At 42.1% G+C, this 15,406-nt stretch overlaps 1 protein-coding gene and 1 long non-coding RNA gene across 6 annotated transcripts in view; one reads left to right on the forward strand and one right to left on the reverse strand.

The window, feature by feature from the left end:
- The window catches only part of EMCN (endomucin), a 285,813-nt gene that overhangs the window by 102,542 nt on the left and 167,865 nt on the right, over positions 1–15,406 (reverse strand). The window lies entirely within an intron of this gene.
- On the forward strand, positions 4,857–5,408 carry LOC138658229 (uncharacterized). Its single transcript, XR_011317402.1, has 3 exons — positions 4,857–4,911; positions 4,998–5,032; positions 5,277–5,408. It is a non-coding gene; the product is annotated as an uncharacterized lncRNA (long non-coding RNA).

The following is a 15,406-nucleotide window of genomic DNA, read 5'->3' on the forward strand; positions in this document are numbered from 1 at the left end:
GTATAAAAGTATAATGAAATCTTTATTAATACACACAAAGTTATTTTAAAAAATATATATATATATTATTTTGGGGGTGGATACAAATACAAAATTTACTGCATTCACAGGATGTACTAAATAATTTTTAACAGTAGTTGAGAGAGTCTATATGTTTACATAATTGACCCCCCCAAAAAAAATCAGGTAAATGTCACAAAAGTGCTTTTATTGCGTAGAGTGCAAATAGATATGTCCGCTGTAAATAAATTAAATAAAAATGCCTTATAACAAGAGTAGTTATCAGCAAATCATATGTATTAGCAGGGAAAGTATTACACAAAGACAATAGTGTCAGGGAATGTCTATTTGTATGAGGCTGGAGTCATCTGGACCCTTCGAAGCACCTCTGTGTGCGAAACGGCCGTCGTCCATGCTCCTATACCGCACCCTCCCATATACCTGATGTCCTGACAGATATACTTTCTTTTTGTTCTCCAATAAAGTTCACGATCTTCACAGCTACATCGGGGTGAGTGCCGCATATTTTTCTTCCTCTTCATTGTATATATATATATATATATATATATATATATATGACACACATACCGTATTTTCTGGTGTATAAGACGACTGGGTGTATAAGACGACCCCCAACTTTTCCATATAAAATATGGTATTTGGGATATGCCCGCCGTATAAGACGGGAGTCATCTTATACGCCCAGTCATCTTATACTGCGTGTGGTTCCCAGGGTCTGGAGGAGAGGAGAATCTCCTTCAGGCCCTGGGATCCATATTCATGTAAAAAATAAAGAATAAAAATAAAAAACATGGATATACTCACCCTCGGAAGAACCCTGGCTCACAGCGCTGCTAGCGTCTGCCTCTGTTCCTGTTCACCTGACCGCGACGTCATCGAAGGTCCTTCACTCACCGCATTCTCAGGAATGGAGGGAGACGCTAGCAGTGCTGTGAGCCAGGGGCCGTCCGAGGGTGAGTATATCCATGTTTTTTATTTTTATTCTTTATTTTTTACATGAATATGGATCCCAGGGCCTCAAGGAGAGTCTCCTCTCCTCCAGACCCTGGGAACCACACACCGACATCCAGGATCGCTCCCTGCACACACCGTACCCGGCGTATAAGACGACCCCCGACTTTTGTGACAATTTTTAGGAGTCAAAAAGTCGTTTTATATGCCGGAAAATACGGTATATATATATATATTTAATATATATATTTAATACAGCGCTAGATAACTTAAAAGCCAGTAATTCAATTTTGCTATCTCCTTATCAAACCCGACAGGAAATGAGACATGGTTTACATACAGTTAGTGTTGAGCGATACCGTCCGATACTTGAAAGTATCGGTATCGGATAGTATCGGCCGATACCCGAAAAATATCGGATATCGCCGATACCGATATCCGATACCAATACAAGTCAATGGGACATCAAGTATCGGAAGGTATTCTCATGGTTCCCAGGGTCTGAAGGAGAGGAAACTCTCCTTCAGGCCCTGGGATCCATAGGGATGTGTAAAATAAAGAATTAAAATAAAAAATATTGATATGCTCACCTCTCCGGCGGCCCCTGGACTTCACACTGCTAACCGGGAGGCTTCTTTGTTTAAAAAGCGCGCCTTTCGGACCTGTGAATGACGTCCCGGCTTCTGATTGGTCGCGTGCCGCCCATGTGACCGGCACGCGACCAATCAGAGGCCGCGACGTCATTCGCAGGTCCTCAATTCCTAGAATTAGCAGTTTTGTGAATGAGAATCACGTCGCGGCTTCTGATTGGCCGCGTGCCGCCCATGTGACCGGCACGCGGCCAATCAGAAGCCGCGACGTCATTCTCATTCACAAAACTGCTAATTCTAGGAATTGAGGACCTGCGAATGACGTCGCGGCCTCTGATTGGTCGCGTGCCGGTCACATGGGCGGCACGCGACCAATCAGAAGTCGGGACGTCATTCACCGGTCCGAAAGGCGCGCTTTTTAAACAAAGAAGCCTCCCGGATAGCAGCGTGAAGTCCAGGGGCCGCCGGAGAGGTGAGCATATCAATATTTTTTATTTTAATTCTTTATTTTCCACATCCCTATTGATTCGATACCGATACCCGATATCACAAAATTATCGGATCTCGGTATCGGAATTCCGATACCGCAAATATCGGCCGATACCCGATACTTGCGGTATCGGAATGCTCAACACTACATACAGTAAACCTTTGCATATCCATTGTATTTTTACATATTCCTCACTACCAATGTTAGAAGTTTCTGTGTGCAAAATTTGGGGGCTCTAGGTGTTAAAATAAAGTGTTAAATCACGGAAAAAACTGGTGTGGGCTCCCGCGCAATTTTCTACACCAGAGTGGGAAAGCCAGTGACTAGGGGCAAATATTAATAGCCTAGAGAGGTACCATGGTTATTGCCCCCCCGCTAAAAACACCTGGCACATCTGAAAGATGCGCCTATTCTGGCACTTAGCCTCTCTCTTCCCACTCCCCTGAAGCGGTGAGATATGGGGTAATAAAGGGTTAATGTCACCTTGCTAATGTAAAGTGACATTAAGCTTGGTTAATAATGGAGAGACTTGCGGTGATGCGCCCCCTGGTGGCATAAACTCACATGAACTGTAGCGTTGAAATATATTCAGAAAAATTCCCACGCTAGAGTTCATATGAGTTACTAAGTTGGCGATGAACCTCCTGCATATAGATGGACTTATCCATCACCCCGATGGCACCCTCCTTGTCAGCCGGTTTTATCATAATATTTTTATCTTCTTGTAGGTTTCTCAAGGCCTGTTGATCTAAAGTTGTAAGGTTAGTAGGGTATAAACCAAAAACCGTCATATGGACACCCAAGACTAATGATCATGTAAGATAGCCACGATAACAAGAAATAGGGAATGATAAAACATATAAGCCTTTATTATTATAATTATATGGCAAAAATGGCACAACTGTGCACGTACTTGGGAATTAATAGATACAAACATATATAGGGGAATAAACAGGATAAAATACAATATAATTAAAATATACACTCTCACAATCTTTTTTTATATATATATATATATAGAAAAATTCATAATGGTGTGCATTTCATAAAAATATATATGTATACATATGTTTCAATGGCAAGGAATTTACAAGTATGTATGTGTACTAAAAATATATATATAATATATATATATATCAATATAAAATAAGCCAAAAGTGCATGTGCTAAAATAATAAGTGATAATAAAAAATTTAAACAATGTGCCACAAAAATTGATAAAACTAAAGTGCATGTGCTAAAATGCAAGATAATATATGAAAATGTTCAAAAGGTGTTTATAAGAAAAAGGAACCACGCCAATATATACGGGTTCACATATGCACAAATATGAATGATTATAATTGATATAAATAGTGTGCCACCAAAATTAATTGAACTAAGGTGCATGTGCTGAAATGCACTATACTTGCTCTGTACTTGGGCCCACAGGACTGACAGGTATATATACATATGGTAGATATTCCCAAATATATCTCTCTCTCTCTCTCTTTTTTTCCCTCTTTTGGTGAGCATATACAATCTAGTTACATGTGTGGACCCGTATATTGGCGTGGTTCCTTTTTTATTCTAACACCTCTTTAGCACATTGTTAATTATAGTGCATTTCAGCACTATTATTATTATTATTATTTATTATTATAGCGCCATTTATTCCATGGCGCTTTACATGTGAGGAGAGGTATGCATGATAAAAACAAGTACAATAATCTTAAACAATACAAGTCATAACTGGTACAGGAGGAGAGAGGACCCTGCCCGCGAAAGCTCACAATCTACAAGGGATGGGTGAGGATACAGTAGGTGAGGGTAGAGGTGGTCATGCAGCGTTTCGTCAATCGGTGGTTACTGCAGGTTATAGGCTTGTCGGAAGAGGTGGGTCTTCAGGTTCTTTTTGCAGGTTTCGATGGTAGGTGAGAGTCTGATATGTTGTGGCAGAGAGTTCCAGAGTAGGGGTGATACGCGAGAGAAATCTTGTATACGATTGTGGGAAGAGGAGATAAGAGGGCCAATTCCACATCACTTCATCAGTCAGGGACATACCATTGCACAATTGAGATCCCAAGTAATAGAACAGGTCAAAGTACCACGGAGAGGGGGTAATCTGATTGGTCTTCTTAAAAAAAAAGGAGGCGTTTTGGATCCATGGACTGCAGACATTGGCCCCTAAGGGCCTAAATAGGGACTATGACATCCAATCCTTTCTGCCTCAGTCATAGAACAATAATAATGATGTTTTCTGTATATTAAGGACCCTGTTTCCGGTCCTTGTAATTTTCATATAAACAGATGTAAATGAGGTTGTATACGTTACAGACTATTTGATTTTCCAGGCAATTGTTGTCTATTATATGCATTTTATGTTAATGCTTCTTATTTGTTATTGCAGAATTATTAATCTTTGTTGCTATAGATATACCATCTGTGGAGCCACCTCCCTCACAAAGCTCCAGTCTTTATCTCACTAAGATGCACACCCCCCATAGCCTCATTGGACGGCATCACTGGAACGCACCACCCCTTCCTCTCCACCCCTTTCCAGGCACTGTGGAACGCAGATTGCATCACTAACCAGCACGACTCGTCACTTCCAGTCGGCTACTTCCGGCCGCGCGCTCTCAGATCACTGCAGCACTTTAAGCTTAAATAGAGACAAATGGGACCCTCTATCAGATGCCTCTGACTAGCGGTGGACACCGCATCTTTGCCCCACATCTCTATAGCTTCTTGGTAAGTGCTCCACACTAACTTACTCGCTACCAATAACGGCACAGTTCCTTGGTCTGGACTAATGTACAGTATATACTATTTATGCTTACAGCCCGCATCAGACTTGCACATTATAAATGCCATTCAGGGGTATGTAATTTACTTCTTGAATACTATTAGGCAATTTCTATACCCACTTTTAGCCACTTATAGTACAATATATACCTTTTTTATAGGAAGTCTGCTCCCTTACTTTGGTACACTACTTTAGGTAGGTTGTTTACTTTTACCACCGTTCCATTCCACATGTGGTTATGCACCTGCATTACAATCTCGATCAGGCATTCATGTTGTTGATGTTCCCTCACGGCTTCTTATCTTACCATGTTTGCTATGATGTATGAGAATTTTGTACAGCATTTCAGATTGATTACTATTTTTGATCAAAAGATATCTCCTGGATTATATTATGTACACTGTGTATATTGTGTTTTCTTGTTTTTGTTATTTTACAGCACTTTGATGAAGGTCATATAGACCGAAACGTCTACTACTGTATGTACTGTTTCTTATTAAATCCCTTACACTGCATCATAGTGTGTGCCAAGTTTATACATAACATGACTGTATGGCAGACGCGTATGGGATATTGTTGCTTTTTTATTTTATTTTTTTTACAGAACGAGGGTCTTCAGGTGGATTTTAAAACCCCATGTGTGTATTCATTTCATTAAAATACTTTATTCATAATGTGTGTTTGTATTATTAACCCTTTCCTATTATTGGATTAATAATGGATAAGTGTCTTATTGACATCTCTCCATTAATAACCAGGCTTAATGTCACCTTACATTAGCAAGGTGACATTAACCCTGTATTACTCCATATCCCACCATTACAGGGGAGTGGGAAGAGAGAGGCTAAGTGCCAGAATAGGTGCATTTTACAGATGTGCCTCTCCTGGGGTGGCTGGGAGCAGATGTCTTTAGCCGGGGGGGGGGGGGGGAATAACCATGGACCCTCTCCAGGCTATTAATATCTGCCCTCAGTAACTGGCTTTCCCACTCTGGCGGAGAAAATTGTGCGGGAGCCCACGCCAGTTTTTTTCCGTGATTTAACAATTTATTTTAACACCCAGAGCCCCCAAAGTTTGCACACACACACACACACACACACACACATAACATTATTAGTGAGGAATATGTTAAAAAATAAGGAATATGCAATGGTTTACTGTATATAAACTATGTCTCACATCCTGTCGGGTTTGATAAGGATATAGCAAAAGCCGACAATTGAATTACCGGCTATTCTGCTATCTAGCTCTGTATTAAATATATATATATTAGGTGTCGAGTTCCCGCTTCTGCACAAGGGGAATCTCGAGCCATCTCCGCTGCGGTCTCCCATTCTTATCCAGCCGCAGTGGAGTCTGCTCAGCAGAGACGTCGGTCCCAGCGTCTTGCTCAGTCTCACTCTGTACAAAGAGTTACTACTGCTTTTCCTGCTTCTGCCATTGAAGTCAGTGTTGGGCAGCGGTGAGCAGATGCTTTTGGGGCTAAGTCCTGCTTTTCTCTTTCTGAGCATGCCCAGGGCAAGATCTCCCATTGGAGATCGAGGGTCACATGCTCAGGTACTGCAGCACATCCCATTGGTCCTCCAGGAAGGTCCTGAAAGGGCAAAACTTTGGTAGCAGCTTCCCATTGGTCCTTTATTGGAAGGTCCTGAACGTGCTGCAACTATATAAGCTGCGCATGACCGCACGGCCATGCGCTAGTGTACATTTGTAAATGTGTGTGTGTTGTGAGTGAAAGTCGCTCTTTAAATAACCCTCCCTATTGGATGACTGTTCGCGGAAGGTGTATGTTTGCTATCTAGCGCCCGACTTAGCTATCAGCACGTAAACACACAATACAGCGTCTTATTGCTGTGACCGCCAGTGCGGCGCCTTGTGCTTTCACAGCGTTTTCCTGACCCAAGCCTGGGTGGTTAGTGGCGTTCGCCAGTGCGGCACTGCATGCACTCTCGTGCTTCTATTGCTGTCACTCTGACACCTCAGTAGTGGTGTCGAACGCATGAGGTCTATGTACTCAAATCCTGTGTCTTGGGATTGAGTTCTGAGACTCGTTGCTTGCGCTCTTGGTGCGGTACCACGGCCCTGTGACGTAACAGGGTTCGCTTCCTTCACACAGGGTGAGGTTAGCCCATGTGTGTATTCACTTTGTACCGCCATATAGTCCGTCATTACTTGGCAGCAGGTTCCATCTCTGCACAGTGGACCCCGGGCTGCGAACGCACCATACTCTATCTGTCTTATTATTTGGTGCGTTCCGCTAGCCCTAACATATATATATATATATATATGTGTGTCTCACTGACATATTTATATATATATATCTATATATATATATATGTATATATATATATACATATACCTTTTCTATGTGTACAGATTTATTTTATCTATTTTTGTCTTTTTGCCATTTGTACAAGGGATAGATAGATAGATAGTTTTAGTGTGCCAGCAAAAGCTGAGATTTCAGAAATCTCATGTACACACATTGTGTACAGCATGCTACTTCTTTCAGCATCTGTGCAGTGTTTTTTCACCCATAGAAAACAAAGGATAAGTGAAAAAACACAGCAAAAAACACAAGTATCAGGCTTTGCTGCATTTTTGGAGCAAAAAGGAAGTTGCATCATGTTTTTGGAGGGCACTAAACTTTGTCAGCATGCACAAGGGACAATAAAAGTGCAGCAAAAATGCATCAAAACCTGCTTTTTAAAAGCAGCTTCCTTACTGCCAAAAGAGCAGGTTTTGCAAGCAGAAAAATGTAGCAAAAATGCAACTTGTCAGCCTAGCCTAAGGTTATGTTCACACATTGCGATTTTGCGGCTTTTTTTTGCAGCGCTTTTTTAATGCAAATTTTCAGCTGTTTTTCACAGTACCAGCAAAATTTATGTGATTTCAGAAATGCCATGCACACACCTTGCTTTTTTTTCCCCGACTGTTTTGTTAAATTGCAGCATGTCACTCCTTTCAGCTTTCAGCCTTTTTTCAGCTTTTTGCAGCATTTGTCTCCCATTGAAAGCAATGAGTAGTACAAAAACACTGTAAAAACACAGGTATCAGGTTTTGCTGCTTTTTTGTTGCCAAAACGAGATGAAGTTGAATCAGATTTTTTTTTATGCACTAAACTTTATCAGCATGTACATGTATACATCAGACAAGTGTACCCTGATGAAAACGCATTAAAAAAAAGCACAAAAAATGCAACAAAAATGCATCAATCTTTCAGCAAAACATGCTTTTTTGATGTTGCTTGTTTACTGCCAAGAGAGCAGATTTTGCCTGCAGAAAAAAATACATAAAAAATGCAACATATGAACATAGCCAAAGTGTTTAGTTCAGTGATTGCTGTCAACTATGTTTATGGAACTTCGGATTCTACTGAATGATAAAGCCATGTCAAATGATCTGTTACGCTAATAAGATGTATGCCAGAAATTAAACATTACACACAAAGCAGAATGCAATGTTAAAGCATTTTTTCTCTTTTTCAGGGTTGGACTGGTGCTTCTGATGTAATGATGTAAGTCACCCTATAGTCACCCTCTAATGTCCTCACGGCTCCATTTTGTAACCGCAACTTCTGACTAGCTGGAAGTTATAAGCCATGTCACAAGCTTTCACTGCAAGTATATTAGAGCCAGACCAAAGCCCTCATGGACTTGAACTGAGCTGAGACCTCCAGCTTGCTCCATAACACACTGGCGCAGCTGGCAGGTCACAAACTGCTGGAGACTGATGGGAGAGATGATGATAACTAGTGTTGAGCATTCCGATACTGCAAATATCAGGTATCGGCCGATATTTGCTGTATCGGAATTCCGATACGGAGTTCCGATATTTTTGCGATATCGGAATCGGAAGTTCCTATAAGTTCCTAGTCATCTTCGGCGTGTGCGGTGCGTATGCTTCCCAGGGTCTGGAGGAGAGGAGACTCTCCTTCAGGCCCTGGGATCCATATTCATGTAAAGAATAAAAAAAAAAAATATATGTATATTCTCACCCCTCCGACGAACCCTGGCTGTCACCGCTGCAAGCGTCTGCCTCCGTTCCTAAGAATGCAGAGAGTGAAGGACCTTCGATGACGTTGCGGTCAGGTGACCGCTCACCTGACCACTCACGTGACCGCGACGTCATCGAAGGTCCTTCACTCTCTGCATTATTAGGAACGGAGGCAGACGCTTGCAGCGGTGACAGCCAGGGTTCGTCGGAGGGGTGAGTATATCCATATTTTTTATTTTTATTCTTTATTTTTTACATGAATATGGATCCCAGGGCCTGAAGGAGAGTTTCCTCTCCTTCTGACCCTGGGAACCATCCAGGATACAGTCCGATATTTGTGTCCCATTGACTTGCATTGGTATTGGGTATTGGTATCGGCGATATCCGATAATTTTGGGATATCGGCCGATCCAATCCGATACCGATACTTTTGAATATCGGAAGGTATCGCTCAACACTAGTGATAACAGATGAAGATGACAAAAGGTGAGTATAAGACAGAGGGCAGGAGAGTTAAATTTGAAGCACCACTCCAGCTGTAAAATAAAAGAAAAACCTCAAGTGAGCACGCAGGACAGATTCCTGAAAGCAACGAAGCTTAGCCAAACGGTGGTTGAGAGTGGAGAGAGACTGAAAGAGGACCTTTGAGGTCAGCCATCCTGGACCCCCAAACCTGAAATACTGAAGAATAACCTCACATGTTCATGTTTCAGTTGTCATTCAGGTCATGGCTGGGGCATTCATCAATCTCCACACGTCTGGAACCCCATCAGTGACAGGGGATTAGCCCCACTTAGGACAAGAATTTTTGGGGGATGGGATTGCCTCCAGGTTCTCCAGGAGAAGAATGGGAAGGGATCTTCTCAAGTTAAATAGAGTCCAGAGCAGCTTGAAGAGTCAGAAGATCAAATGTTTCAGCAGGTCTAAGACCCATCTGTCCAGGACTCCTTACTGTTGCCCTCAGATGACCTAACAGTAGATTCCAGTATCGTTTTATTAAGATCCAGAGCTTTTATCAGTAAATCAGAATTTATTCTTCATTTCTGGCTTATGTACAGTCATGGCCGAAAGTATTGGCACCCTTGAAATTGTTCCTGAAAATGAAGTATTTGCTTCAGAAAATTGTTGCAATTACACATTATGTTATACACATGTTTATTTACATTGTGTGTATTGGAACAACACAAAAAATACTGAGAAAAAAGGCAAATTGGACAAAATTTCACACAAAAATCCCAAAATTGGTCAGACAAAACTGTTAGCTCGATCAACTTAATATTTTTGCACACCCTTTGGTATAAATAACTACAATCAATTGCTTCCTATAATCATCAACAAGCTTCTTACATCTCTCAACTTAAAATTTTGGACTACTCTTCTTTTGCCAACTGCTCCAAAGTCCACATCCAGGGAGATTAACTAAAGCGCCAAGGGTTGTAAACGTGTTGATTATGTAGTGCACCATAGACAAAGGAGCAGCAAGATCTTTGGAAATGGACTTGTAACCTTGAGATTGTTGATATTTTTCAATAATTTTGTTTCTCAAGTCCCCAGACAGTTCTCTTCTCCTTTTTTTGTTCCATATGCTTAGTGTGGCACATACAAACAATGCAGAGATTGAGTGAACTTCTCCCCTTTTTATTTGGTTTGAGGTGTGATTTTCATATTGTCCACACAGGAAAGGTTGAACTAGCAAGACACGCTTGAAATAAAGTTGTTTACTCACAATTTTTAAAAAGTGGCAACAGTTTTCTCCGGCCTATTTTGGTGGTTTTGTGTTAGGTTATCGTATATACTCGTGGATAAGTCTACTCAAGTATAAGACGAGGCACCTAATTTTGCCTTGAAAAACTGGGAAAACTTATTGACTCGAGTATAAGCCGGGTGTGCATTGTCCCATAATCCCTATTCTGATATGCATGGTTCATCATCCCCATCCTTGTCTGCATTGCTCCTCATTCCCATATTTGTCTGCGTGGCAACTTATTCCTATCATTGTATGCATGGCTCCTTGTTCCCATCCTTGTCTGTATGGCTCCTTGTTCCTATCCTTGTCTGCGTGGCTCCTTATTCCTATCCTTGCCTGCATGGCTTTCTTATTCCCATCCTTGTATGCATGGCTCCTTATTCCCATCCTTGTATGCATGGCTTTTTATTCCCATCCTTGTCTGTATGGCTCCTTATCCCCATACTTGTATGTATGGCCACCATGAGAATAGCATTAAAAAAATCCTACTTACCTTCCCTGTGCGCCCTCGCAGCATCTCGTTTTGGCTTCCAGCAACTCCTGCGGCCAGGCGATCATGTGTCACCGCTCATTAAATGAATATTCACCTCTCCATTCCCATAGGCGTGGAATGAATATTCAATCCCTTAATGAGCCGTGACACAGGATCACCCGGCCGCAGTAGCTGCTGGAAGCCAGAACAAGATGCTGTGAGGGCACGCAGGGAAGATAAAAGTAGGATTTTTTTTTAGTTACACTGGAAGCTGGTGGCTGCGGATGTAATGCGCTATATGACAAATTAATATTTATTGCCATTGCAGGGAATATTCATTCCTCTTTAGCAGCGGGCACAGCCTTTAGCCGAAGCCGCCGGCTCCAGCCTCCTGTGACCGGCCTCTCCACCTCCCCTGCCATAAACTGGGACAATCACTTGTGTATAAGCTGAGTGGGGCATCTTCAGCACAAAAAAATGTGCTAAAACACTCAGTTTATACACGAATATATATGGTATGTTTAATTTGCCTTTTTTTCTGTTTTTTTTTGTATTGTTCCAGTACACACAAAGAAAATAAACATGTATACCAAAATACAGCTCTGGCCAAAATTGAGAGACCACCACATCAAAACCCTGTCATGGTCAGCCCAATCTCCAGACCTGAACCCCATTGAAAACCTCTGGAATGTAATCAAGAGGATGATGGATAGTTACAAGCCATCAAACAAAAAAGAACTGCTTAAATTTTTGCGCCATAAGTAGTGTGACAGACTGATGGAAAGCATGCCATGAAGCATGAAAGCTGTGATTAAAAATCATGGTTATTCCACAAAATATTGATTTCTGAACTCTTCCTGAGTTAAAGCATTAGTATTATTGTTTCTAAATTATTATGAACTTGTTTTCTTTGCATTATTTGAGGTCTGAAAGCACTGTTTTTTTTTTTTATTTTGACCATTTCTCCTTTTCAGAAAAAAAATACAAAATTTATTGCTTGGAAATTTAGAGACATGTTGTCAGATGTTTATAGACTAAAATAACAATTTACATTTCATTCAAAAATATACCTATATATTCTATATATATGAAGAGAAAAATCTGAAAAACTGAACATTTTGCAGTGGTCTCTCAATTTTTGCCAGAGCTGTATGTGTAATTGCAATAAATGTCTGCGAGAAATACTTCATTTTCTGCAACAATTTCAAGAGCTCAACACTTTCAACCATGAGTGTACAGTATATACTTGAAAAAAAATCTCAGATTTTATTTTTCTTTCACTTTTAGAACAACGGTGTGTCCATAAAGTCATGGTGCACTTTTGACCAGTTACAGGATCTATTTATATTTGTGCTGTAAGCTGATAATGTTGCTCTGGGACCTGTAGTCCTATGAGCCTTGTGTTTGTGTAGCTTTAAAGGGAGGCTTACAGTTTTTGTCGGAGAGCTGGGCAGGTCTGATTAACCAGACACACATCCCATCTATCGGAGTGGATATAGGTACATAATGTGACCATGGTGTTGTCACAGTTTAGAGAGTGTATGGACCTAATTGGTCTGTGTGTAAGGTCCTGGAAGGCCTATGTATTGGAGGTGCTAACTTCCTGAAGAGCACATGGTGAGGCTTTGGACCTGTTAAAGTTTTGGCACCCTTGGAGATTTGTGTGCTCAGATAAGCAGCTGCCTAGCACTCTGAAAATGAAAATGGTGGAGGCCCATAAATCAGCAGTAGGCTATAAGATGATAGCAATATGTTTTCAAGTTGTCATTTCCTCACTTCGAAATGTAATTAAGAAACGGCAGTTAACAGGAACAGTGAAGGTCAAAATAAGATCTGGAAGATCAAGCAAAAATTAAGTGAGAGCTGCTCATAGGATTGCTAGTGAGGAAAATCAGAAACACCGCTTGACTGCAAAAGACCTAAAGATAGATTTAGCAGACTCTGGAGTTGTGGTACAGACTGTCAAGGAGTTGGCGGATACTTTAGTCCAGGTCTGGGAGGAGATCCCTCAGGAGACCATTTTGAGCAGTGTATATACATATATATATATATATATATATATATATATATAATTGTCTAAGGGTTTGTCCGTCTGTCTGTCTTTCTGTCTATCTGTCCTGGAAATCCCACGTCTCTGATTGGTCGAGGCCACCAGGCCTCGACCAATCAGCGACGGGCACAGTATCGACGTAGAAATCCCGCGTCTCTGATTGGTTGAGGCAGCCAGGCCTCGACCAATCAGCGACGGGCACAGCGACGATGATGTCATAAAGGACGTAGACATCCCGCGTTTCTGATTCAGCGACGGGCACAGTATCGACATAGATGTCATAATGGTTGCCATGGCGACGATGATGTCATAAAGGTTGCCTCGACCAATCAGCGACGGGCACAGTCTGCCGTGAATTCTGGAATCATCATTGTCCATATACTACAGGGACATGCATATTCTAAAATACCCGATGCGTTAGAATCGGGCCACAGTCTAGTACTGTATAAACACTGCTCAAAAAATAAAGGGAGCACTAAAATCCCACATCTTAGATATTACTGAATGAAATATTCCAGTTGTAAATCTTTATTCATTACATAGTGGAATGTGTTGAGAACAATAAAACCTAAAAATTATCAACGACGTAAATCACAACTAATATCCTACGGAGGTCTGGAGTTGGAATGATGCTCCAAACCAAAGTGGAAAATGAAGTTACAGGCTGATCTAACTTCAGTGGAAATGCCTCAAGACAAGGAAATGATGCTCAGTAGTGTGTGAGGCCTCCACGTGCCTGTATGACCGCCCTACAATGTCTGGGCATGCTCCTGATGAGGCGGCGGATGGTCTCCTGTGGGAACTCCTCCCAGACCTAGACTAAAGCATCTGCCAACTCCTGGACAGTCTGTGGTGCGATGTGACGTTGGTTGATGGAGCAAGACATGATGTCCCAGATTTTTTCAATTGGAATCAGGTCTGGGGAATGGGCGGGCCAGTCCATATCTTCAATGCCTTCATCTTGCAGGAGCTGTTGACACACTCCAGCCACATGAGGTCTGGCATTGTCCTGCATTAGGAGGAATCCAGAACCAACCTCGCCAGCACATGGTCTCACAAGGGGTCTGAGGATCTAATCTCGGTACCTAATGGCAGTCAAGGTACCTCTGGCAAGCACATGGAGGGCTGTGCGGCCCTCCAAAGAAAATCCACCCAACACCATTACTGAATCACTGCCAAAACGGTCATGCTGAAGGATGTTGCAGGCATCAGATCGCTCTCCGCGGCGTCTCCAGACTCTGTCACTTCTGTCACATGTGCTCAGTGTGAACCTGCTTTCATATGTGAAGAGAATAGGGTGCCAGCTGCAAATTTGCCAATCCTGGTGTTCTGTGACAAATGCCAAGTGTCCTGCATGGTGTTGGGCTGTGAGCACAACCCCCATCTGTTTGTTCAGACACATGTACATTTGTGGCATGCTGGAGGTCATTTTGCAGGGCTCTGGCAGTGATCCTCCTGTTCCTCCTTGCACAAAGGCTGAAGTAGCAGTCCTGCTGCTGGATTGTTGTCCTCCTATGGCCCCCTCCACATCTCCTGGTGTACTGGCCTGTCTCCTGGTAGTGCCTCCAGCCTCTGGACACTACGCTGACAGACACAGCAAACCTTCTTGCCACAGCTCGCATTGATGTGCCTTCCTGGATGAGCTGCACTACCTGAGCCACTTGTGTGGGTTGTAGAGTCCGTTTCATGCTACCACAAGTGTGAAAGCACAACCAACATTCAAAAGTTGGTCTCGCATGAGGGGTGTTCGCACTGGGATGCATTGAGAGTGTACTGGCCAGCCCGCCTAATCGAAAAGTAGGGACGTTACTAATAGGCTGTGAACCAGACACTATGCAGTACCATTGTGTGAACAACACCCTATGTGGGCCTCTATTGTGCAATTGTATACTGGGCAGTCACCCCCTCCAGGAGTGGGTATGTGGAGAGTGGCTGTTGATCTGGTATTTTGCACCTGTGTTGCTAAAATCTTGCTTTATGGGTTGGCTGCACCCTGCAGTGCATTTGTTCAGAGATCTGGGCAGGTAAGTGTTGCTGCCTTTTTTTCTGCTGTTGAAAATTCAATATTCAAAAGTGACCAAAACATCAGCCAGAAAGCATTGGTACCGAGATGCGTTCTGTGGTCCCCACTTACAGAACCACTCCTTTATTCAGTGTGTCTTGATAATTGCCAATAATTTACATCTTTTATCTATTCCATTTGCACAACCGCATGTGAAATTGATTGTCAAACAGTGTTACTTCCTAAGTGGACAGTTCGATTTCACAGAAGTTTGATTTACTTGGAGTTATATTCTGTTGTTT

Source organism: Ranitomeya imitator, chromosome 1, assembly GCF_032444005.1.
Source record: "Ranitomeya imitator isolate aRanImi1 chromosome 1, aRanImi1.pri, whole genome shotgun sequence".
Classification (NCBI taxonomy): domain Eukaryota; kingdom Metazoa; phylum Chordata; class Amphibia; order Anura; family Dendrobatidae; genus Ranitomeya; species Ranitomeya imitator.